General features: G+C 49.8%; 1 protein-coding gene across 5 annotated transcripts in view; it reads right to left on the bottom strand.

Moving 5' to 3' along the window:
• Positions 1-23,945, bottom strand: part of TSPAN18 (tetraspanin 18) — a 175,591-nt gene that overhangs the window by 41,265 nt on the left and 110,381 nt on the right. For 3 of the 5 annotated variants that reach the window (XM_039867595.1, XM_039867600.1, XM_039867608.1), the window contains one exon: positions 16,540-16,672. The exons of 1 other annotated variant lie outside the window; for it this stretch is intronic. The gene's annotated coding sequence lies outside the window, so the exon portion shown is untranslated. Of the gene's footprint in view, positions 1-16,539; positions 16,673-17,837; positions 17,889-23,945 lie in introns of those variants that run through there. One more of the 5 variants, XM_039867615.1, reaches the window with a different exon arrangement.

Below are 23,945 nucleotides of genomic sequence, written 5' to 3'. Positions count from 1 at the left end.
GTCAGTGGGGAGGAAAGACTTCTTGGGGACCTGGTGGAAGTTGCAGACCCCCACGCAGCCCCAACCCTCCAAAGCCCCAGGGCCCAGATTTGCTCCTAGCAGAGAGTTTTGTTTGAGAGTAAATATTATTTTACCCTCCAGCTTAATCCACACCAAGCTTATCTTTCCCACCGAAAAGCCCAAAGTTAAGCCCTTTGCTGCTTTCCTAATTGCAGGCTTGGAGCTCTGCTTGGGGACATCAGCTCTCTGGAAAAGCCTGATAAGTGGTCTGGTATTTGGCAGTGGCATCAAAGAGGCTGGATCTGGGCTGGGCTGTCCAGCATTCCAGGCCCAGCTGGGCTGGGTGGGAGAGAAAGCAGGCTGGGGCACAGAGGCTGGTCCCAGGGGTCCCCCTTCTTTATAGGGCTTGCAACCCAAGCCCCAGGGCAGACCTAGCCACAGTGGGATGGGAAAATGAATCCTGTCCTCCGATTTCACGCTGAACCCCACTTGGCTAGAAAAGCAAAATGGGTCGGTACCCTGCTGGACCCCTCCTTCTCTCCCAGTTACCGTGTCTGTTTCCTCCCGCCTCTTCCTTTGAAGTACGGGCAGAACTAGTTCTTGTTCAGACCAGAGGCTCCAACACTCTCCATCCCTCCTCTTGCCCAGTTTCTCTAAAAGAGGGGTCGCTAGAAGGGAAGAATCCAGTCTCAGCAGGTTCCATGCTCTTGAGGGTTGGGGTCCTCAAATGATCCAAGGGGCTGGCCCCTGCCTACCCTCTCCTTCTCATACACCCTCCTCCACCCACCACCCAGCCGCCAACTGGGAAGTGCCAAAAGCCAGGCCAGACATAGACCGGAAGGACGAACCATGGACCCTCCCCCCGCCCACAGGTGCTAAGCATCCAACTAGTTTTCTGGCTCATTTCCATCTCACCGTTTTTCTTTTTCTCTGCTGGGTTTTTCTAGAAAAACACTTGGGAAGAGAGGTGATTAGTGTCCAAGCTTTGCAATCAAGACAGTCTTGGGTATGAATCCTTGCTTCATTCTAGTCCTGGGACAACTTAGTTGCCATCTCTGTGCCTCAGTTTGCTTGTCTGTAAAATGAGATCACCATAGTATTACCTCATAGTGCTGTAGGGAGGACTAAATGAGACCATGGGTGTAAAACTCTTAGCACAGTGCCCGATGAAGGTAGCTATCATGTTGGTTCTTCCCAGGGAAGAAAGGGAGGTTTTTCCCTCAGAGACAAAGGCACAAAGATTATTGACATTTACGGGACCAGATGGGCCCCTCCTCTTGAGGACACCCTCTCCCTAAGCCCAGGGCACCTGGCTGCCATCTCTGGTTGAAGGTGGGGTAGTTGGGGGTAAAGCTAACATTTGTTTAGAAACTATCGTGTGTCCTCACTGTACTAGGCCCGTGCCCTTTTCACAGATGGTTAAACTGAGGCTCCATGGTACAGAGTTCACCCAGGACTGCACAGCTCCCATGGAGAGTGGGAACAGGGCCCTCCCCTTCTGCACTGAGCACCTCGACACCTCTGTGAAACAGGCAGCAGTGCTGTCCCCATTCTGCAGGTGTGAACAGGGATGGCACTATTGAGGCCCAGACAAGTTGCTTGTCTGGCCTGGAGCAGTGGTGCTGGCGTGAACACAGCTGTTCCAGTTGGGGAAGGCCCAGCTTATACGAGCCCCTGAGGGGCCGATGCTGAGGTCCGTGAGTGAGGCGTGCCAGCCCCTCGTGGACAGCAGCACCCCTGGCCCTGCACAATACACTTGCTTAGGGGGCTATGAGGAATGATGCTTCGTTTCCAAGCAATAGGCGCAGCCTCAGTCCTCTTTAAGTCACAGGCCTGCAAGTCAGTACAGCGCTCCCGCAGACCAACCTGAAGTGGCTAATTTTCTGCTTTCCAGAAGGAAATAAACCCTAAGGAATCCAGACTCTTTGGCTCCCCAGACCCTGGAGGGAGGGGGCTTCTAGCCACATCTCTTTGGACTTCTCTCCTGCGTAAGCCTTGTAAATGTACCTCCAGGTACAGTCTCCCCTGACGCTGGTTCCTTTTTCCGTCAAAGGGTTTGTCTACTATGAATCTGCATATTCTTCTTTCCACAGACATAAAGAAGAGGGCTACGGGTCTCTGGAGATGCCATGCAGTCCCTGGGGTTCCACAGAATCCCCAGGATCCCCAAAGCCTGGACTCCTCAGAAGCTGCTGCAGTACACCTGGGGGTGACCAGATCCCTGGGCTGTCAGAGTGCACAAGACCACACAGGTCCCTTGGGTATCAGAAAAAATTCTGGGCCACCATAAAATTCCCTGAACCGACATGGAATCCCTAGTTGCCATGGGCGCTAGGCTGCCCTAGGATTTCTAAGCGACAGAGAACCCCTGTGATGCCAGAGGCCTGAGCCACCACAGAAGCCCTGTGCTGTTACGGGACCACTAGGATATCTTAGAACGCAAATTATTGGCCAGCAAATCCTCAGAGAACCCCAGCCACACACTCTCTCACTCCTAGAGCCTCATTCAAGCTGTTTTCTCACCTTCTTCTCGACCTCGGCTTAAATGTTTCTTCTTCCAGGAAGCCCTCCCTGGTATCTCCAGTGGCCTTGCTGCGTGTCACAGCACAGGTGTCATGAGCTCCAGGACAGCTCCCTGGGTTCGCCCTGTTACAGCACTCAGCACGCGGGACTGCAACTACCTGACCATGGGTCTATCGTCTCCCCTAGACTGTGAACTGGAGGTCAGGGTCTGTGTGCCCAGCACGGGAGATGGCCCTTAATGAATATCACTTGAATAAATAACTGTATGCTATAACTCACTAGGCCCTTGATGGCTGTGTGACCTTGGGCAAGTCACTTCACCTCTCTGTGCCTCAGTTGCCTCAGCTGCACAATCAGGATACTAAGAACATCTATCTCATAAGGCTAGTGTGAGGCTTAAGTAATATAAAGCAACTTAAGATGGAGCCTGGCCTATAGTAAGCATGATCATAAATATCTGCTGTTATTATTTATTTTTTAAACATTTTTTTTGGTATGAGAACATTTAAGATCTACTCTCAGCAACCTTCAAGTACACAATATAGTTTTGTTAACTAGAATCACCACGCTGTACATTAGAGCCACAGAACTTACCCCTCTTCTAACTGCAAGCTTGTACCCTTCGATCAACATCTCCCCATTTCCCCACCCCGCCCCATCCCCAGGCCACCACCAACCTACTCTCTATTTCCACGACTCCGGCTCTTCTAGATTGCATAAGGAAGTGAGATCATACAGAATTTGTCTTTCTCTGTCTGGCTTATTTCACTTAGCATAATGCCCTCAAGTTTCACTCATATTGTCATCGATGGTAGAATTTCCTTCTTTTTTATGGCTGAATATAAACACCTGCTATTATGAAGTGTGTGTGCTCATTAGGCTTTCGCAGGGTCTAGACTTGCAGCAGGGATGGAAAAGGGATTCTCTCACCCCTCATTTAACACTAACTGCTGCCATAATAGTGCACACTAATATAGCAGTTACAACACACCGGCTACCGCTATTACTGCTTTATACGCATTTACCCGATGAATCTCATAGACATCCTATGAGGTTGTTTCATGATAAGGACTGAATTATGTCCTCCAAAATTCATATGCTGAAGCCCTGCCCCCCAGCGTGACTGTATTTGGAGATAGGGCCTTTAAAGAGGTAATTAAGGTTAAATGAGGTCATAAGGGTGGGGCCCTCATTCAATAAAATTGGTGTCTCTATAAGAAGAAGAAAAGACACAAGAGGTCTCTCTCTCTCGGTGCACACAAAGAAAAGGCCATGTGAGGACACGGTGAGAAGGTGGGAGTCTGCAAGCCAGGAAGAAAAGCATCACTTGAAATCGAATTTTCTGGCACCTTGATCTTGGACCTCTTGACTCCGGAACTATAAGAAAATAACTGTTGTTTCAGATCCCAGCCTGTAATATTTTGTTATGGCAGCCCAAGCAGGCGAAGACAGGGTAGTACTATTCTTAATCTCATTTAATATAGGAACAGTGTGACACGATGAGCTTAAGGGACTAGTCCAAGGTCACATCTGTGAGTGGCAGAGCTGGGATGTTAACTAGGCATTGGCTCCCAAATTCATACTCTTAGCCGCTATCTGAACCTGCTTCCAAGTCCAAGGACATGGGCTGGGTGTCCCAGAGGCAAGTGGCCAGGCCTGAGCAGCATGTACGGTCTACAGCATGTACTGAAGAGAATGGATGGCAGAACTGGGCCCATTTCGGCCAAGACTTTCAGGCTGCGTCCAAGACCCCACCTGCTGCACTCAGCGTCCCAAAGGACAGTGGTGAGAAGAGGGACTGGCCATCCCCTCTGTGGTTACAAGTCAGTTGTGGCCACAGGGAGGCCATCTTCAGCCCAGCCTAAAGTCAGAGCTGTTCCACAATGAAACAGGTTCCCAGGAAAGGTGGTAAGCCCCTTGTCCCTGGAGGTATTCAAGCACTGCTGCTGGACCACCACTTACTGGTGATGTTTGGGGGAGAATGAACAAGAGTAGGTAATTCTCAATGGTTTCCTCCAGACTCAGGGAGCTGTAAAATATTAAAAGAGTCGCTGGAAACTCTTTCCTACCAGCTCTGCCTGTTAATTCCTGGTAATCTTTCAAGTCCCAACTCAGACATCACCTCTTCCAAGAAGTCTTCCTTGATTCCCACCCCCCACCCGGATCTCCCCATGTCCAAGCTGGTGGTCTATGTGGGTCTTGTTGGTCAAACTAGAAACAATGGGTGAAAGTTATAGGAAGACCGGGTTCACCCTAATACAAAGATGAGTATCCCCATCTTGTGTTTCAGTATCTACCACTGGGAACCTGTAACAGGTGTTAACAGATGGATTTGAAATCAGAGAAACCCAGAATTCAAACCCTGGCTTTCCCCACTTCCAACCTGTGTGACTTTGAGTGAGTACCTTCAACCCTCCGAGCGGCAATTTCCTCAGCTGTAAAATGATTCCATCTCAGAGGATAGAACCAAAGATCACATGACATTAGCAAGCCTAGCACTTAGCATATGATCAGAACATGCAAATTTCCTTTAGTCTCTTGGGGGCTATGGCCTGCCTGACACTGAGTATATTAAAACAGATGTCAGAAGGTCCTAGTGTGGGATTGAGTACAGAGGATTCCTTTCTTGCACTGAAGTAAAGATTGCACTCAGTGTCTTTGTGAGTTTTTCTAACTGTAAAAAACCACATTTACGACTTGGCTTTGGCTGGCTGTGGGAAGATGGGCATATCGCTGAGTGGATGCAGTCTCCACCCACCTCCACCAGGCTATAAAAACAAGAGCCCACACATGGTGTCTGATCCATTTATAAGAAATGTCCAGAAAAGGCAAAATCTATAGAGAGGAAGTAGATTGGTGGTTGCCTGGGGCTGGGGGTGGGAATGGGAACTGACAGCAAATAGGTACCAGATTTCTTTTGGGGGTGATGGAAATATTCTAAAATTAGATTTAGAGATGGTTGCACAACTGTAAATTTACTACAAATCATTGAAGCAAACCCTTAAAATGAGTGAATTTTATGATGTGTAAATTCTACCTCCTCAAAGCCGTTAAAAAACATCACCAAAACAGCACCACCGCCAACAAAGCAGGAGTCCAGAGGGGCCAACGGCATAGCTGAGGGTGACAGCCGCACCCTGTGGTGGCAGTGGCAGGCTGACCTGAAGTCATCACCAGTCTCTATGGCCTGAGCTCGTTGCCTTCTCTGCCTGTGGTTTCACGCTGGCACTTGCTATTTCTTGCCCTGTAAGAGTCTAGGAAGGGGAGCAGACCCACCAGCAGACCTCTTTAAGGGCACAGCATGAGGGAGGGGGCCTATAGGAGACTTGGTCCCCCAGAAGCCTTTGGAGACTAGGGCTGGGTGGCAGCTGAGGGCATCCTGTGGTTTAGGGTCTCTGAGTGAGGAGAAGAACCAAGGACTTGGTCTGGCCTGTCACTAAGGTACTGCTGGGTCTGCTTGAAGGAGGAGGCGATGAAACCAATCTTGTACTGAGCAAATACCAGGTGCCAGGGAAGGACCCACATCTATCCTGGTGATGTGACTGGCCGTGAGACCTGGAGATCAGCAGGGAACACCTGTATAGGCTCCAGGTCTATGCACTTGCTCTTGGTTGTAAAGAAATCTGATTTAAACCTCTCCATAAATGAGAGGTGGGTATTTATCAGACCCATTTAGACAAAAGGAGACCAGAGCTCTAGAAGGTAAGTTACCTGCCTGAGGCCACACAGTAGGTGGCAGGGGTAGAATTTGAATCCGAAGTCTGTGCAAAGCAGGAGAATAACTTTCAGAGCAATCCGAACACTGCTTTCTTAGTTGGTAGTAAGCCCTTCAGTCCTAAAGGTATGTAAGCAGAGGCTCAGTGACCACCTCTCAAGGAGTCAAAACAGATGACCTTGAAACTCCTCCCAGTCCAGTTAGTCTGTGAGGCCACAAATCCTTGCTGGTCATTTCCCTCAAGAGTTAAAACTATACTCAGAGTAAAGCAGAAAGGCCTGAGCCCTCCTGAGGGAGGGGACCTAGTGGGCAGGGCCTAATTGGCACCTCCTAGGGCTGGAACCACAGCAGCTCTGAATGGCTCACCACAAATCAGCACTGATTGTTGCTGGGGGCTAACGTGACACTGAATGCACAAGGGCCAGGCCAGGGCAAGCATAACAGGGCTCCAAGTAACTGCACTTTAGCCTAAACTAGCCCCAGGAGTGGGTGCAGAGGGAGCAGGAGCTGCCAACCCAAAGTCGCTATGCAGCCAGTCAAATGCAGCCCTGTGGCCAGGAGCCTGTTTCATACCTGCCCCACCCTCCACCCTGGCGGATGGGGGACGGGGGAGGGGTGTCTCCGCCCTCTCTCTCCCCAGAGCTGGCCTCCCCAGGACTCCCCAGGACTCAGGATCCTGGCTGTGGTTTTGAAGTTCCCTCCTCTAAGCCCTGGGCTCACCACAGGATGAGCTCATAGGAGTCCCCAGAAGCTTTCGTGTGCCTGCCTGGCCCTGGGAAGGCAGTGAGGGAGGCTGGGGCCTCTGAAGGAGGCTGGGACCTCTGAGGAGGGGGCCGGGCTGGGCTGGGGACTTTCCCAGCCACCTCCTCTCCACGTGGCTCCCAAGCCAGCACCGAGGTGGGGAGGCCAAGGGCCCTTCTGACCCACACTGTCATCCACCTGGGCCCCTCCTGGCCCCCTCTCAGCCTCCACCTATCTCTATCCTCACAGGGTTCCAGGTTTGCCCTTGCATTTCTTGGCACCTCCACTCCAAGTCACAAACTCAATATGCAGACAATATTTACGTCCCTTCCACACCAGAGATAGTAAGTGGTGACAGGGTAGAAGGCATGAATGTAGACACTAGTTACAGCACAGGACAGTTACAGAATGCTTTCGAGGTACTAAGACAGAGAGGGACAGAGATGGCTCCCTGGGCTCCAGAACTCAGTTGGCTCAGCTCCCCTAAGGAATGTTCTAGCAACAGGGCAGGGCTTCTCCAGGACCCAGGGTATCCCAGCCTCACCCTGCCTCCTCCTCTCCATCTACCGCAGGCTCAGCCCAGCCTTCCAGAAGACAGCTTGCCACCTGCTGTGGTCCAGGGCGCTTCACCTCAACCATCCATCCTCCCAACCATCTTTCCAGGGTACAGGTCTTCCCACCTCCTCTGCACAAACCCTTTTCATGGCTCCCCAGCACTCCTGCAGAACAACCCAAACCCAGACCACAAGAGACCTATTGATTATCCCCTCCCTTCCCCATGCCCTCTTCTCATTCCACCCCAGCAGCACGGTGTAGGTCCTGGAATACTTCTGCTCTGACGTGCCCCAGGGACTTTGCATGTGCTGATCCCTCTGCCAGGAATCCACTCCCCTCCCCAAAGTCACACACAGATTTCTTTCTTTCTTTCATTTTAGTTTTTTAGGCGAGGCAACCCTTGGTTGACTTCACAGATTGCAAGGACCTTGTCAGCTTACAATCCCTTATTTTTTTATTTTTTACGCCTGTAGCACCTGGTCTTCCTAGGTGATCTCCCATCCAAATACTAACCAGGCCTGATTCTGCTTAGCTTCTGAGATCAGTCAGGATCGGGCTTGTTCAGGATGGCATGGCCATAGATGCACACAGATTTCTTTGTCCACCTCTAAATCATTCATAATCCAAGTCTTCCTTAGCACCTCTCCCTTCCCCAGCATGGGCTTGGTACCCCTTCTATGTGCTGTCACATCACAGTGTATTAGACCTCCTGTGGCCTGCTGGTTGTTCTCAGTGATTTTCAGACTTGAGGTTACATCAGAATCCCTTGGAGGGCTTGTCAAAGCCCAGAATGCTAGACCTCACCCCCAAGTCTCTAATTCATTAGGTCTAGGGCAGGAGTCTGAAAAATCTACATTTCCATCAAGTTCCCAGGCTTTGCTGATGCTGCTGTTCTGAGGATCACATTTGAGAGCTGCTAGTTAAACTCATCTCTTTGAGATCCTTCTTGTATGATTTTTCACCTCCAGTCTCTGAAAGAATCTGTTCATAGTTGGTGCTCAATAAACAAATGAACATTTGGGATCTAAGAGCTATAGGCTCAGATGTCCTGATCCTGGAATGGCCCTTCCAAGAGGTGACAGGACTTCAATGGGGCCACCCCGAGGTGCCTGAGAGAGGCTAGGAGTCTAAACACTCAAATTCCTGGCTTACCAGTACAACCAAAGACCACACTGTGCCCAGGCTGGCATGGAAATGGCCGTTGCCCACTTGCCCTCAGTGGATCCTAAGGCTTGGCAAAGGATCCTACCTGTGGGGTCCCAAATGGACTGAAGTCCAGCAGCCTACCCCAAATGTTCTGGGTCACATAAAGGCCAGCAAGCCTCCTACATGATCTTAGGGGACAAAACTCCTCCTTCCCCAACATGACTGGGATTGAATGTCCTTCAAATGGGTAGACGGGGCTCAGTGACGGATGAGGGCAGATGTAGAAAAATAAAGGCAGATGACATATCTTGCACATTAGTGTTGGTAAAACTCAAACCGGCTGCAAGTCCATTGGCACCAATGATGCACTGGAGCGTGTGCTAGGCCCTGGCTCTTCCTGATGAGGGAAGGAGTGTGGCAGCAGAGGGCACAGGTGTGGAAGTGCAGACTATCAGAAGGTGGACAGGAAGAACGACCGTCCTGCCAGGAACATGGAAGCTTGGGCTGGACTGAGTGAGCCCTGAGCTCCATGACAGAAGAAGGGGCTTGAGCCAGACACAGTGTCTGCGAGCCTGTCCCTCCAAGCCTGGCCCAAATGTGGCACACCTTGGGCTACCCTCCAGGACTCCAAGACACCACACGAGACCTTCAAGACTTGGAGCAAACCCAAGCCAGAAATTCGAGGCTGCCCTGAGGACAAAGGCCACCTCTGGCTCCAAGGGGACCACAGGGGCACCAGCCTCAGGACTTTTGGCCTGGATGCTACTTGGACAGTGTTCCCTCCAGTCTGCATACCTGTCCCCTATGCTTAGGGAGGAAAAAAAAAGGAGAAAAATTCCAGACATGGAAAGCATCACATTCAAAGACAATGTTGCTGAGGAAGGGCTGGGAAGGACCTGCCCGGTGGGAGAGGGAGCATTTCCTTTTTAATTTAAAACCTTCTGGATCATTTGAATTTTTAAGGAGCATATTTTACGTCCGTAATAACAACTTTAAAAAATAATTTTTGTCTTAAAAATGCAAAACAGTCTGCAAATATCTGTCTGGAATAGAGAAGTTTATGCAACAAAAAGCTTAAGGGATCATTAAATATACCATCATCATCCTTTCTTGAACATTTACCACGTGTCCAGAGCTCTGCCTCTTGTTTCCACATCCATTATTTATCTAAGGCTCATCACAGCCCTGAGTTGGGTGCTATTAGAGCTATCCTCTTCTAGATGAGAAAACAGAATTTGAGAGAGACAAAGTAACATGCCCAAGGTCACCTGGACCGGGAGCCAGGGTCTGAACTCTCATGATGGACAGCCAGCTCTCTCATCCTTAGATCAGGGCACATGCCACGCTGCCTCCTGCAACTGAAATGAGAAACTGACAAGCTCGAAAGCCATTTGTTTTGGGTCCATTCCACAACTTGGAAACTATGGATCTTGCTCAGGAGCCAAAATCAAATTTTCACCGGAAAACAGACTCAGAGCCTGGTGTCTCCAACTGCTTTGGAAACTTGGACCAAGGCTAGGAAGGTCTCTGTTACAGCGAATCCACCACAATCTGGCCATCTGTCCATCCATTCACCAAGCACTGACTGAAGCCCTTGTGTGACCAGCTCTGTGCTGGATGCTGCTGCCTAGAGGATGAGAGGCTCACAGCTGCCAGGAAAGAATTAGGTGGGCGTAAGGCACATTGGACCCCTCGGCACCTTCCAATTTGCAGGCTTTTCATCATCCAGCAATATTCAAAACTCCCTGCAATCGGGGATCCAAACAGGCATTAAAGAGGGTGAGAATGAAACATAGCCCCGTAATCCGTGCCCAGTGGCAAGCCATTCTTCCTCTCCAAAAGACTTCAGCTTGCATAATGCTGAAGCAGGACCTGGCAGTCCAATCTATCTCTTCAGTCCGTCCAGGTACAAGGCCAGATCAGTCGATTGTGGTGGATTCTCTGGCATTTCATTGGAGCCTTAGCCCCAAGATAGAAATGGAAGGGTTGTGCGAAGCTCCAGGAGCCATGGGAGGCTGGGATGGGATTTCTGCCCAGGACTCTAGCCTACAGACCTGAGCTCGTCCATGCTTGGTATGAGGTCCTTTGGCCAGTGGTGTCAGTGGGCCAGCTGGAGGGCAGAGGCTGCCCCAAAGCCAGCCTGAGCCACTGGGAGTAGGCAGCTTGGGTGTTCCATTCAACAGGATCCCATGTGCCTCTCAGAGGCCCAGGCACACAGCAAATGCTCAATAAATATCTGATGAATGAATGAATGAATACACGTGATTATGAAGAAAGCAGCTCTACCCCTATTTGGAGATGGGAGGGGGTGTGACTTTCAGCCCTATCATTTTTTGGGACACAGACTTAGGCTGCCCTACAGTGACCTGTATACCAAAGACTCTATTGAGGATTCCTCCCAGAGTTATAAAGTTAAAAATATAAATATAATAATACCAATAGCATCAGCGCTATCATTAAGTACTGACCCTCTTGGCAAGTACATTGTTAAACATTTAGTTATCTCATTTAATCTTTATATCAGTCTTGTGAGATAGGTAGTATTATCTCCAATTTACAGAGAACAAAACTGAGGCTCAGAGGGCCAAGGTCACAGGGCTAGCTGAGGTGGGATCTGAACCCAGGTCTGACTTGGAATAAAAAGCTTAAAGCCAGAAGGGGCCTCACCGCCTCATTTTACAAATGACAAACTACAGGACAGGGAGGCTAAGGACATCGGTAGCAGGGCTGGGACAAGAATTCAAGTCTTCTGACTTTCAGCTGAGGGTCTGCCTAGAGGCCTGCTGCTTGCAAAACTGTAAGTCAACTCACTTAGTAAGTTCTGTAAAGCAGGAGTCCCCAGTCTGCCAGCTGCGGACTGGTACTAGTCCATGACCTGTTAGGAACCAGGCCTCACAGCAGGAGGCGAGTGCCTGGTGAGCGAGCGAAGCTTCATCTGTATTTGCAGCCGCTCCCCAGCGCTAGCATCACCGCCTCAGCTCCACTTCAGATCATCAGGCATTAGATTCTCATAGGAGCACCGGTCCCTGGTGCCAAAAAGGTTGGGGACCACTGCTGTAAAGAATCTTGGAGATGGGAGGATTAATTACTCTCAGTCCCTGTGTAGCACCTTCTCTTCCAAAGGGCCCCTCTGAAATTCTTTTTCCCGGGAATGGAGGAAAAACAAGGGAAATGGAAGCGCTATCACTTCCAAACCTACCTACACTATGGTTTAAAGCAGTCTTGAAGATTGCCACAGGCCTGTGCAGCCAAGCCTGGAGGCCTGCAGGGAAGAAGCAGACTGCATTTATTTTACTTCCTGGCAGGCACAATCTTCCAAGCCCCAGGGTCCCAGCTCTAGGCCTTGGCCTTATTGTTTCTTCCTCCTGCGATGTCCTTCCCAGCATCCTCGCTTATCCCATATTCCACCCAGTTTCAAAGCCCAGCTCAAATACTACATTCCCTGATCTCCCACCACTATCACCACCCAATGGTCTTTGAACCACCCCCCCCCCCAAGCCTTCTTTTATATTTCTGCTCCGAATCTTCCCATTCTCTACCTTGGATGACAGGGGTTTACTTTCATGTCTGTCGCCCATATAAAAGGCCAGAAGCCCCTTGGGGGCCTCTCAGAGCTGATCTGAATGAATGAAGAATGACTGGAGTCAAGGTCAGCTAATTCTTTTTGCTTACTTGCACACACTCCCTGACCAGATTTGCACATAGACCTCTAACCATGGCCTTTCCTCCCTTTCTAGGACCCGTGACAAGCTGCATCTTAAACTCTGTCCTAGACAGTGAGGACCAAGTCATCCTGGTGGTTCAGAAGGGACCATAGTGGTCCAGTGGTCCTCTCTGCAGATCGATCATAAGTAGGGGCTTTAAAAAATAATGTGAAAAGTAACCAACAAACATCTACCAAGTCCGACTATAGTTTGGCACTGAACAACACACTGGACAAGAGGCTGGGGACAAGACACACAGAGGAAGGGTCCTGCCCCCGGCGGATCTCCCAGAGGAGAAGGCAGGGACCCCTGAGGAGGGGGGCCTTTCAGCTTTGCTTCCTCTCAATCCCTAGTAAATGAAACAGTGTCTGGCCCATGGTAAGAACCCAACAGCCACTGGCTGAAGAAATGAATTAATACTCATTGCCTCAGGAGCACTGAACACACCATATAAGGCAGGGCGATGCTGAACGGCTGAGCTGTCTGCACGGTGAGTCAGAGCTGCAGAATCTACAGGCGCGCGTGTGTGAGAGAGAGAGAGAGAGAGATTGAGAGATTGAGAGAGAGAAAGAGAGAGCGAGAGAGAGAGAGAGAGAGAGAGAGAGAGAGGGGCTGAGACTGAGACTGGAGGAGCCAGGAGGTTTGTGGTTGACCAAAATCAAGCAAAAAACAGATCTTAAAAAGCATTTGGCCATAGTTGCCTGGGAGGCAGCAGCATACACTGTGGTTTTCCATCTTTTTTTTTTCTGCAGAGTAATCTTTTTTCGAATAAAATCATACGCTGCACCCTAAATGCATAAGAGAGCTGCCATGGTGGATGTCAGCTGCGGGGAGGGGGCGAGGCTGACCTGCTTGCCTATATCCCGCCCAGGCCCCGGGGCCACTCGGAGATGGGGCTCCTGCTCGGTCAGTGACTGCCTCCTCTCTTTCCCCTTCTGTCCGAGAGGCCTCAGAAAGGTGGTGGCTGAGGGATCATTTTCCAGGAAGGGTCATAGGATCAGTCTTCTGAGCGGCCATTTAGGGCAAATAAATGCTAACGTGGCTCAAGAAACTTTCCCCAGGGATAAGGGGATGAGGATGGAGGTGAAGGGAACTAGGAAAAGGTCCTTTGAGGAACTGGAGGGGAACCCAAGGCAGCCAGGTATGGGGTGGCTGAGATAGTGGGGTGGCTGCTGGGGAGCACGGAGACTCAGTACAGGAGGGACCTTTGGGGGCAATCCTTTCGAACAATGAAGTATCACCTGCAGACATATTGTGCCTGCTTTTGTGTGCGTGTGTGTGAGTATGCTGTGTGTGTGTGTGTGTGTGTGAGTCTGTGTGTGTGCATAAATCAGGCTTTCAGATATCAGATTCAATGAAACTGAAGCATACTTGTCAGAGGCCACCCCTAATGCTGTAAGCCACAAGAAGGATCCATTTGAGACCAATCAGCTCTCCTGCTTGCTCCATGCTTCCCACCCCCTGCCCCGCCACTAACAGGGAGCATCTGTTGTTTTGCCCAGCATTCTTCCTTTTTCTGAAAATAGCAGCTTGGTTTTCCTCTTTTTGGGGTACCAGCCCTCACACTTTCAGGCCCACTCCTCCCCACCCCCCACTCACAATACATACACCCTCACCACCCACCACCCAACACTGAGCTAGACTGGCCAATCGGCACATTCTCTCCTGCTTTCAGTGATTGGCCAGAGATGGTCACGTGACCCACGACCGGCCAATAACCTTCAACTCTGGGGCTTTTGTTGAAACTCCTGAGAAAAAGAAGCTCTCCTTTCATTGAATTTGAAATGAGCAGGATGTCAGTCTGGAGCTGCTGTTCACTGCACCACTGCCACGTGGAACAGGCCTGCTGGGGACTGTAGCCCTCAGGAGGGAAGCAGAGGGCACAGACATGGGCATCATTTGAGCCTTGGATTCAGTCTTGCCTTGGACACCAATAAACAAGCTAATAAGTTGCTGGTCTTGCTTAATTACATTTGAGTTGAGTGTTGACTACCAACTGACACAGCCAGCATCCGACCTCAGTTCAGCCTTTGCCCAGCCTCTCATCACCCTGGTCCCCGCTGTAGACAGCTTTCACTTCTGGCACATCATTGGTTCTTGCTGACCTGGGTGGCAGCTCTAGCCTTTCCTTCAAATCCAGGGACTGGGCACAGGCTAGAAGCCTGCCAGGCTCACCTGTGCCCCAGCCTTCTCAGCTGTCTGGCTCCTCCTACTGTTGGCTGATCTAGTAAGACACTTCTAACCTTGACTCAACTGCTCACTCTGCCCCGCCTCAGGGTCCTGCCTCATTGACCTTCGGTCCCGCTGGAGGGGTACAGACACTAAACAATGAATGAGGCCCTGGAATTCAGCCAGGCCTGGGCTTGGGGCAAGAATAGACACCTCAGGGCACTGGTCTGTTAGTCTCAGAGAGACCTGCTGTGAGCAGAGCTGTGGTGTATAGCAGGAAGATACTGGGCTCAGGTGTCAAGCAGGCCCAGAAAGTTTCTGGATCACTTACCTGCTGTACCACCTTGGGCAAGCTGCCCTCTCTAAATTTCATAATCCACAACTTTAAGATAGGGGTCATACCACTACACAGTAACAGAAGGACAAAAATCCACAGAACCGACAGCACCAATTGCCGATGAGGCTGTGGAGCAACAGGAATTCTCACTCGTTGCTGGTGGAAATGCAAAATGGTACAGCCACTTTGGAAGACAGCTCGGCGGTTTCTTAAAAAGCTAAACATACTCTTACCATACAATTCAGCAATTAGGTTCCTAGGTGCTTACTCACCTGGTTAAAACTATGTCCACACAAAAACCTGCATGTGAAAGTTTATAGCAGCTTTATTCACAATCATCCAAAATTGGAAGCAACCTTTGATAGGTGAATAGATAAACGAACGGTGGTGCATCCAATGGAATATTATTGGATAAAAAGGAATGAGCTATCGAGCCATGAACAGACATGGAGGAACTTTAAATTCACATTGTTAAGTGAAAGAAGGCAATCTGAAAAGGCCACATACTGTGCAATTTTAGTTATAAGACATTTTGGAAAAGGCAAAACTATAAAAGCAGTAAAAAGATCACTGGTTGCCAGGGTGAGGAAGGAGGGAGGGAGGATGAAAAAAAAGGGGGGATGAATCATCTTCTCCGGCAAGATGGAGGGTCCCCCAAATCCATTTTCCTCTTCTTCGATAGAAGTAGAATTGTAACTGGGCAATAAAGACTCTAAATTCCAGCCGCCCTGGCAGCCGGGTGTGTCATATATCTATATTCTGGCCAATGAGACATGCATGGAAGTGATGTGTGCACCCTCTTAAAGGAAGGGGCATTCTCTCCTTTTCTGATTTCCCCTTCTGGCTGAGTGGAATGGAGAGACTGTCATGGGCTGTGGATAAGTGATGGTGGAGCCACAGGACAGAAAAAAATTTGGTTCCCTAATGTTTTTGTGTAGAAGAATCCCCTTAGCTCAGATTTTTCTTTAGAGTAAAATTAACCTCTCTTTTGTTTAAAGAACTGTTATTTTGGATTTTTATCACACACAACCACACCCATATCCTGACTAATGCAAGGACCTTCAAGGATTATTCTGAGGATTCTGCATAATATAAGTAAAGCATCTTTACATAGTCATTCATTCAACATTTAATGGCCAGTTTTCTCTGCTGGGATCTGAGATTCAACTAAGAACAAACTCCTGTCCTCATGGAGTCTACATTCTAGCATGAATGTGAACTCGACCAATGTGAGAATAAACTAATTACAGATTGTCATGGATGCAGGCATGCTATTAGTAACAACTAATGTTTATTGGGTTCCGAGCTTACTATGTGTCCATCCTATTCTAAGCCCTTTTCATATATTACTTTATTTTATCTTGACCACAAACACAAAGGTGGGTGCTGCTGCTTGCTTGATGAGGAAGCTGAAATACAGGTTGAGGAATCTGCCTCAGGCCACACAACTCGTAATTGGTGGTTCTAGGATTTGAACCCAGGTCTGTTGTACTTTATTTAGAGCCTTAACCACTGGACTCTCCTGCCAATGAAAATAGAACTGCACTGTGATAAAGAATGATAAGGTGTCCAGCTGATGGTTACTATTAGCAATAACAACAACAAAAGCAGCATAAAACCTTGTGCTGAACAAGCCTGAACTCCCTTACCTGGGTGACCAGTGTCTGGAAAAGGATTGTGCTCACGTTTCTAGATGCCAAATTCAGCGAGTTCAAGTTGCTTTGATGACAGTGTCAGAAGCTCTTGCCACTCCAAGCCCAGGGCTGTCCAGGAGATGCCCACCTGTCAGAGATAAGCAGAATCAGCTGTGACTGCCTAGTCCGGGGAAAGCTTATCAGCTCATACTTCCCAAAGTCTCTTGTTTTTGTCCAAAATGCTCTTTGGGCCCAATGCCATGAGGCAAAGTGTTGAACCCAAAGCGGGAGCCTGGGGTTCCACATCAGGATTGGGGAGCCATAGCCTAGGTCCCAGATAAACTTGCCTAGGAACAATTCTAAGATGCAAAGATATGAGTATGCCTGTGTGTGTAGGTCATGAATAAAAATACATAAGCATCACACCCACTGTGTCTAGCACAGCGCCCTTTGCAGAGTGGGGATGCTTGACAAATGTTTTGTGGTTTGCTTTGATATAAAACATAACTTTATATTGCTGAGTGAGTGGGTGGAAACACCAGGAGAGTTCAAGTGCACTGAAGGAAAGATCCTTCCTCATGTGCTGATGCATTCTGGGAACGATCCAGCCAGCCAGACCAATGGCTTCATTTTATCAATGTGGAGACTGACCCAGAGAGGGGCAGTAACTTGTCCAGAGTCACACAGCAAGTAGCTGACCTAGGCCTAACCCTGGGGTCTCCCCTGACTTGTGCCTGTGTGCTCTCTCCAGGGGTTCATCCTCTTTTATAGTTGTCAGCCTTGTAGCCCCTAGAGCAGCCGAGGCACACCACTGGGGTCTGCTGCATGCCTGCCAGGTGGATGCTGAGACAGGCCAGATCCGGGAATGGTTTCCTGGTTGTGTTCAAGCCCAATGAGGAGTGGGAGGCAACACCCGCAGTGGTCAGAAGCGTGGGCTTTGGAGGCAGGTGGGCCTTGGCCCCACGCTGGTGCAACCTCGTTCCAGAAACGGGACACCGGTCAACTCAAGTGTCCTCTCAGACCATCAGTCTCCTCGTCAGTCAAGGACTGAAGGGAGTTAAAATGGTTTTCATAAGTCTGTGAAGCACACAGAAGAGCATTTGGCACAAAGCAAGAGCTCAGTAAATGTTAGGGAGGCGACATTTGAGTGCCTGTGGAGGAGGCGGAGCACTGGACTGGGAGTTGTTTTGTGTCCCTGGCACATCTTTAGACAAAAATCTCTCAATTTCACGAGTCATTTGTTCCCTCTGATCCCACCTTCCTCTGCCCTCTCTGGCTCTCATAGACCAGTGTGGGACCCCAGCCCAGCATACCTGCTTTTCTCTCTGGGCCACAAACTCCCCACAGGACCTCACAGCCCAGTCGACACTTTCACCAGCCAGCAAAATGCAAATGTCATTAGCGCTCTGCAAGATGGTGAATGCTAATGTCACACCAGAAGGCAGCCATCTCGTGAGAACCGGGGAGGTGTGGGGGTGGGACGAACACCCTGGGAAGGGTGGCATTCTCTGCTTTTTCCAAAAGGGTATGATATAGAAATAAATAAGTGGCTGCAGGAAAGAGGTGACAATGGAGATTGTTTTAGCGGCGTGCTATGCAGCTGTGCCTTTCTCACGGGCTCACCACGGCTGCCTGTGGTCTCTGCTTCCGCCCATCCGGATGACATGTGTGTGTCAGCCTCTCTGGGCCTCTTTCCCACACACACTCCACGAAGAGGCTCATCTGGGAAACCCCCTGTCTCCAACTTTTATTTCCACCCCAGTCCACACTTGCTCCCTTAAAGCTGCTGAGAGAAGCAGATCACCCAACCCCTTAACAAACCCATGGCAGAGGGGAGTCTTCGCTCCCAGCTGGAGGTAGCAGCAGTGGACCCCCGCGGATCCATGAGCAGGAGTCCTGGGTTCCAGTCCCAAGCCGAACTAACTTGCTGCGAGCTCTCAGGCACAGCCTCCCCTTCGTGGGCCCTTGGTCTCCCCGTCTGTGAAAGGGCACCCGGGAGCCACGTCGGTCCCTGCCATCTCTCCGTGCCAGTTCTAAAACCCAGGGCTCTAATAAAACACAGGCAGAGGTGCCAGGGTAAGGCTCCTCCTCCTCTAATGTCCTCTGAGAACAGCACTGATGACCCCAGCAGGTATATTCAGGCCTCCTAGAGAAGGGAAGATGCGTGTGTGAGAGAGCAGGGTGCTGTAGGGGGGTGAGGGTGGGGGAGCAGGGCGAGCAAAGGCCCAGATATCCAAGTAGGGGGGCCCCAAGCCAAGGCCGCCTTTCAGGGTAGAGTGGGAAATGAGATGTAAAAGTCCCACGGTCAGTGCTACACGCCTTTCCTCATTTAATACTAATGATGTTATTATCCCCATTTTATTGATGAGAAACTGAGGCTCAGAGAACTGGGTAGTCGCACGGCTATTAAACAGCGGGAGGAGTTTGAATCCATAGTCGATGTAAGAGCAGAAGCTCTCGATGGCTGTGGGAGGCCATCGTCTAGACTGTTTAAAATAGAATGTGAACTAGAGAAATTCAGGAGTGTGTGTCGTGAACACATGCAGATGAGTTCCTTGTCACGTGAGAGTGGGCAACATTGTGTCTGTGCGTGGGGCTGGGGGAGCTCAGTGTGGGGATGTGTGTACATTGTAAACGTGTGTCTGTGTCACCGCCAAATGAAGCCACGGACCTGTGTTCAGGCCCAAAAGTGCTGAATGAGGAGGATGTGACCAAGTGCCCGACGGGGCTGGGGAGTGGGCAGTCAGAAGACCCTGGCCATCCGCAGCAGCCAAGGAAGCCCTGCTCTTCAGCTGTGAGCTGGGCCTGTCCTCACAGGTCCCCGGATCCCTCATTCCCAAAGGCTGAGCCCACTGCTCCCTGGGAGAGAGGAGGCACTTCCTGCCTTTGGCCTGGCATCTTCTAGGGTTGGTCTCCTCCGTGGTCCCTCAGGCTGCCTGCCCCAGCTAGGGAAACAGATCCTGCAGATCAAGGCTGGCATATACATGGGCTGCTGCCAGCAGGTAGAGAGGACAGTGAGTGACCGACCATACTGGCTGCAAAGGTGGAGAGAGGGCAACGGGGGCTAGCCAGGCTGTATTCCAGCCCAGGGCCTGCCACTACCACTGGCTGTGTGACCGGGGCATGCAGCCCACCTCTCTGAGCCTCAGTGAAACCTCACAGAGCTGCAGAGATGACATTCTAAGGGGAAGTACATGCAAACTGTAATGTGCTGTACCCATGATAGAGCTGTGGTCCTAATCTCAGAGGCCAAGATAACACAGGAAGTAGTAGAGTGTTCCTGAGGAGACTTAACGGAAAACCCAGCCAAGGCCTTTATGTAAATAAGTTCCCCTCTCCCCTCCCCTGGGCCTCTGTTTCCCCGCCTGGAAAAATGAGGATCCTTAAGCCCAGTTATGGAGTAGTATCCAGCCCCTCAGTGTCTAGTTTTCTTTATCATGATTTGCTATTAACATCATAGCTGGATGTCATTTGCCAGAAATCAGAAGCCATTCATGCAGCAGTGAGCTGAGTAAATGGGGGCCAGGACAGGTAAGTTTTGATGGAGGAGAGAGGCAAATAGTTTTACATTTGAGTCACTGACCTAGAAGGAATGTGACAATTCCAGATGACAGAAGGAAGCTTGTGGAAGGGAAGGAAGCAGAGCCGTTGAGAGTTGATAGAACTCGGAAGAAGTGTTTCCCTGTTTTCACTGGGCTGGCCCTGAACGCCACAAAGACACAGGAGTTGTTTCCTGGAGGTCACAGGCAACACGCGCACTCACTCATCTGGTGAGTGTTAATCGAACATCTGCTGTGTACCTGGGACTCTGCAGGTGCCAGGGATGAGTGAGGCACTGACCACACCTTCAAAGGAGCTCATTGGTATAGGGAAGAGAAGGCAATGGCCTTCTCTTGGTTCGAGGTGGCAAAGGAGGGCTCATCACATGGCTCTGAGTTTAGAGGGGGTAGGGGCCCCTTCCTTCTTGAGCCCCCGGGAAGGCTTCCTGGAGGAGGGAGCAGATTTGAATGTATGGAGAGGAGAGGAGGGCACTGTGGGCAAAGGGACCAGGATACGCAGAAGGCATGGAGGCACCCAGGTGTGGGATAAGTATTCAGGACTACGAGCCAAGGCTGCCTCCTAGTGCAGGGGCTGGATGGTTACAGTCCTTGAATGCTAGGCTAAGGATGATGAACTGTATCTGCAGGCAATGGGGAGCCACTGAAGGTCAGAGAGCAGAGGTGTGCTCTAGGTAGGTGAAAAGCAGGCGGGGGCCCAGGCAAGTGGAAACAGATGATGAGAGGATGAAAGGAAGAAGGGCAGGGCCTGGTGGTGGTGGTGGGACCCAAAACTGGCAGGCTGCAGGAGACGATGACGACTACACTTAGACACGTTGGGTCTGCATCCCAGCTCTGCCACTGTTAGCAACTGTGTGGCCTCAGACAGGTCATTGAACCTCTCTGGGCCGCCCCTATAAAGTGGAAAAAATAAAGCCACTCCATAGGGATGTAGGATTCAACCAGATAACAAATGAGAAGCACTTGGAACACATTAAGTGATTGTTGGATGCTTGCTTTCTAAAATTTAAGCACTTACTGCTTTTATTAATTAGTGGTGCATTTCCCTCTTACAAATAAGGACACCAAAGCTCAAGGTCAAATGACTGGCTAGAATTGGCAATGCTGGGCCTCAAATCACAGGAGAAGCAAGTTATGAGCAAATAAACCTGGGATGACTCAGAGAAGAGTCTTGATTTTAAAATATTGCTAAAGAAAGGGCTGTTTTATGACTTTTGCACTGTGCGCTTATTAAACCCAAGCTATAAATGTGAACTAATAAGTAAAATGAGTTAAGTTAATGAAAAAAATCAGCCTTCAGTATGGATCCATATTACCTAATGACAGTCCATAAACATAAACATAAAAATTTAAAATACAAGAATGAATTGCAATGCCTAGCAGCTCAAGGGTTCTGTAATTTCTCTGTCTGAAATAAAAGCTATTGATTTTAGCTTGAGTTATCATTGCTCATGAGTGAGTCTTTGAGAAGTCATAAAGGAAGGAATTATTTCTGCTTGTTTACTCACTAAGGATCGGATATATTGAATTTAAATTGTCTCCGATTCCTAATTAGTACAAACCAAATTAGAATCCTAGTACAGTAGATCTGGAAAGGCCCTTGGAGGCCTCTGGGCTTAGTTTTGTTTGATAGACCTGGAACTCAAGGGAAAAAGGAGAATGACTTGCCCAAGAGCACGCAGCAGTTAGGGTACATCCCAGCTAAAACCAGGGCTTCTGGCTCCCGGGTCAGCGTCCTGCGCTGGTCCCTGCAGCCTCTGGGATCAGATCATCAATTCTAGGCCTAATGGGTGTGCTGGGGTGTTACCTGGGCTTCAGTGCAGGTAGCTCCCACAATAACTTTCTCTCCCAGCTGCTAGGGAAAAGTAGCCTATCCAAGAAAGGAATCGCGAAACCAAACAGTCTAACACTAATAGCACAATGAGTCCTAAGACACTCTAGCATATTGTAATGTAGGGGGCCCTTGAGCCCCTGTGCCACACCTGGGCAAGGCAGCTCAGCTGGGATGGAGGCACACACCAGGGGTTCAGTTCTGAGAGGGGCTTCAGGATGGCACAGCCCCAGGGCCAGGTAAGTGCCCCACAGGGGAGGGTCAGGACACAAAGCCCTCAATGTATGGTGGGAAAGGGGTGGTCTCTTAATTCAGCCAGGACCTGTCACTCACACACACACACACACACACACACACACACATGCACGCACGCACACGAACGAGTACCAGAGCGACCAAGGTGCTTTACGTGGGACATAGGTATGCGTGTGTGTGTGCGTGTATGTTAAGCTTCAGCCTGCACGCGATTATGAAGCAGATGTTTAATTACTACCCGAGTGTTATTAATCAACACGATTAATACACAACCCGTACCACATAATTACTTTGCAATTACACCAAAACGAAATATTTTACTGCTGAGGGTTTGCTAATTACCCGGCTTTGCCAAAGGACAGGTATAATGGGCAGCAATTTTTCTTCCTTCTTTCCCTTCCTTTTCTCCCTCCCCTGCCCTCTCATTAGTCTTCTGGGATGATATCCTCACTACACAGAACTGGGAACCCAGGCAGCCTGCTGGCTTCCTACCCGAGGTGCTGCTTCTGCACTCACGTCAGTTTTAATGTGAACCCTAAATCGCCCTGCCCTCACTTCTCGGCTCTCCAGTTTGGAAGAGCATGTGCTCTCCAGAAATAAAGCTGGCCTCCTGCAGGCCTGTGATGGAGAGGCAGTGTGGGGCAGGGGTTATGCTGGGAAGGTCTGCCCACCGCTGCCTCGAGCTGAAGCCTAGCTATACCAGTTACTGGCTATGTGCTGTATGTCAAGTTAACTGTGCCTCCGTTTCCCCATGTATAAAATGGAGATGATAATGGCAATTATCTCAGGGTTTTTTGTATTTAATGAAACAGGTGCATAAAGCACTTAGCACAGTGCCTGGCAACAGAGTAAGGCTTTGGTAATACCTATTATTACTATTATAGTTATTACTTACCCAGAAATGGCCCTTCCAGAAATCCTCCCAATCATAGTCTCCCAAAGGTTCAGGTTTTTGGATTCCCCTCCCCCAACAGCTCAGTTCCATATACCTGGACACATCTTACATTGGTCCCTCCCCTCTGTCTACCACTCCCACCATCCTCCCTAAGCCAAGCCCTCATCCTCATCTCACCTGGCCCACAGTCACAGTGTCCACACAATCTCCCTACTGCCCACCCCTGCTCCTGTTCTATCTGCCAGTGGGCAGGGAGATGGATCTTCAGGAGTAGGGCTCAGACCATGCCACTCTCCTACCCAACCACCTTCTGTAGCTCCCCATTGCCTATGCGGCAAGGTCCACCTTCTCCTCTGGATTTGTAGGCCCTGGAAGATCACTCATGTCCCAAATGCCACCTTCATTTCTTAGGGCATTAGCACAGCCTGAGCATCTAAGTTTTTGATGAAGGAAAGAATGAATGAACGAATGTCTTGTTAGATTTTAGAGACATAAGGATGCCGAGCTGGGATGTCCCAGAGCATTTTACAAGCCTGCATATCTCCACAGACTTGGGGTTTATCCTTCATCATTCATGTACAGACTATCTTGGTTCTCCCCCACTTCCCCTGACAAATGTCTTTCCTAAACCCAGCTGCATTTAAGAACAGTCGATCTTTTAAAGCACAGTAACCATATGTCTAGCTGAGCAAAGAGACCACATAAGGGCCCTCAGATGCAGGGGCCAATGTGTGGTCTGCTTGAGAGGTGCGTGGAAGGGACCTGGTGATAGACTCTGGCACGGACAGCACACGTTGAAGAGAGAGCCAAGAGTGTGCGCATGTGTGCATAGTGTGTACACATTCGCACAAGCAGGGTCGATGTAGCTATTCCTGAATATGAA

This window comes from Pteropus medius, unplaced genomic scaffold (genome assembly GCF_902729225.1).
Source record: "Pteropus medius unplaced genomic scaffold, Ma_sr-lr_union100, whole genome shotgun sequence".
NCBI lineage: Eukaryota > Metazoa > Chordata > Mammalia > Chiroptera > Pteropodidae > Pteropus > Pteropus medius.
This window is presented reverse-complemented; position numbering and strand designations above follow the sequence as displayed.